Below are 2,364 nucleotides of genomic sequence, written 5' to 3' on the forward strand. Positions count from 1 at the left end.
TGGCAAAACATCTTAAACTTAGGAATTGCTTTTTGGGGGGGGAAGAAAATACAGGTTTTATTCTCCAGTTGTTTCACTTTTCCTAAAATCTTGACATGTTTGAGCCTCTTTCTATTTAAGGATGAAACAGTTCAGCACACAGCAAAAAAAATCTCAAAAACGGTGTCAGTTGGACCACAAAGCATTGAAGAAAAGGCTTAATGCAGTTCCCAAACTTTTTCATTAGGATCTAAGAGCCATTTTTGCAAAAGAATCTCCATTTCATATCAAAGTTGCTTGTCTCCTTAATTCAAAACCCACGCCATTTTTGCAAAAGAATCTCCACTTCACATCAAAGTTACTTGTCTCCTTAATTCAAAACCCACGCCAATGAAACATAATTTGAGTAGTGTATGTTGGTATGCATAATAATTATGATTCAAAGAAACTATATCTAGTATATTCTAGGTGTTTTGTGGAGGCCACTGTGAAACAAAGAATTTGAAGTAAACAATTACAAAATACAAAAATAAAAAAAACAGGGTGTTTATTTTTCCTCCAAATTCCTGGTTTAATAAGAGCTTGTTTATTTTGAGAAGAAAAGGTCCCAAACAGCAGGCTGTTCACAAAAAAACCCACCATATCAACTTTAGAAAACAAATCTTAAGACTGTTACACTAATTATTTTTCTAGAGGATGCATCTGACATGCCAACTCTCATTCACAAAAATACATTGTTACATTTGTGTTGAACAGCCACACACAGCACTCTTATGTGGGGTATAACATGCATACCTCTAATTCAAAGCTGCTCTCAGGTGCTACTCAACTAATGAGATTGCCTTTATAGTTAGGGAAGCAACTACTGAACTCATGTATGAATGGAAAGAACTGTACTCCCTGCATAACAAGAGATTATTTTGGAGATAGATGATAAAAACCATACATCCTTTTTATTGTTAAGTCATAAAGAGGTATGAAAATTAAAAGCAAAAATTACAGGGTAAGGCTCAACATAACTACTAGGAGCATCAAAGGAAGTGAAAACGGGACTAGGCACTGGGCAATGTGAATTAATGAACATGGGAAGGACAAGGATGGGGAGAACAGTGAGCATGTGCTGAAGATACTAGAGGAGGGATCTGGTGAAAATTTTGATCTTAGAAAAGTGCCTAGGTAAAGAAATAATGGGACAAGACTTCTAAACCCCACTATGTGCTTAAGAGTCATCCTTGACATTGGCGCTGTCTCTGTCATCCTCTTCTTCCTCAGCCTGTTTTTCATCATCCTTGGTCAACTTCAGCTGGTCATCCCCCCGATCTTCATTATCATCATCATCCAGTAGGTCCCCCTCCTCAGCAGAGTCATCTGCATCTCCTCAGACTCCATCTTCACCTTAGTCTCATCTTTCTTCAGGGAGCTGCTGCTCTCCTCCTCTACTGACTTATCATTCTTCATCTCTACTCCTTGTTTGCTCTGTTCCTTTTCAGTTTTTTCCAGGCTTTCCAGTAGAGAATCCACTTTTTGTTTTATCTGGGTCAACTCCTTCTTAATGGTCTGAAGGTCATCTCCTTTCAACTTTCCAGACTTAGAAGAAGATCCCCGCTGTCCACTCTTAGAATTGAAGCCACTTTTGCCCCTTTGTGAGGTGTTTCTTGATACACGCTGGCATTTTGAGAGCACTACAGCCCGAGCAGTAGTAGGAGGAGGAACACGTGCTGGGTAACTGTACATCCTGTCATAATAATCCCGTTGAAAGTCATAGTCCAAGTCAAAAGGGAAGCTGAGTAGAGGGGATGGAGAAGGGTGTTCTGGTACTGACCCATACATCTCCACTGCAGATCATTTCATACCTGCTTTTTCTTGGTTCACTTTTGGCTCTGCAGCCAGATTAATATCTAAAACCTGGCAGCAATCATTCTGCCATCCTCTCCTGCCACAGCAGCCCAGGCATTTCTCTCATTAAGATATTGAATGAAGGCAAAGCCTTTATGAACAGAGCAACCCACAATTTTGCCATATTTCGAGAAGATTGCCTCCACATCAGATTTCTTGACCACAGGAGTATTGAGATTCCCCATGAATACACGAGAGTTCATGGAGTGAGGACCTGTCTTGTTGGTAACATTGCTGGCCATTGTCTTTGATGGTAATGTGCCTCACAAAGCTGAAAAATGTACCTGAAGATCAAAGAAATCTCACAGGAGCAGGAGGGAGAAGAGATTCGGTTCTGAATCTCCTACTCCCAGGTTCTACATGGAGAAGCCGACTGCTGCTCGAGGTCGGCAATGTGGCCACAACTGCTCAGTCTTCACCTTTTCACAAAATGGCCCCCAAGTCTCCTCTCAGGAATTGTTTATTTCCGGAATTTTCCATGTAATATTT

At 40.5% G+C, this 2,364-nt stretch overlaps 1 pseudogene; it reads right to left on the reverse strand.

Moving 5' to 3' along the window:
• Positions 1-1,166: 1,166 nt before the first annotated feature.
• LOC101281775 (heterogeneous nuclear ribonucleoprotein C-like) lies at positions 1,167-2,129 on the reverse strand (annotated as a pseudogene).
• Positions 2,130-2,364: the final 235 nt, after the last annotated feature.

Source organism: Orcinus orca, chromosome 14 (assembly GCF_937001465.1).
Source record: "Orcinus orca chromosome 14, mOrcOrc1.1, whole genome shotgun sequence".
Classification (NCBI taxonomy): domain Eukaryota; kingdom Metazoa; phylum Chordata; class Mammalia; order Artiodactyla; family Delphinidae; genus Orcinus; species Orcinus orca.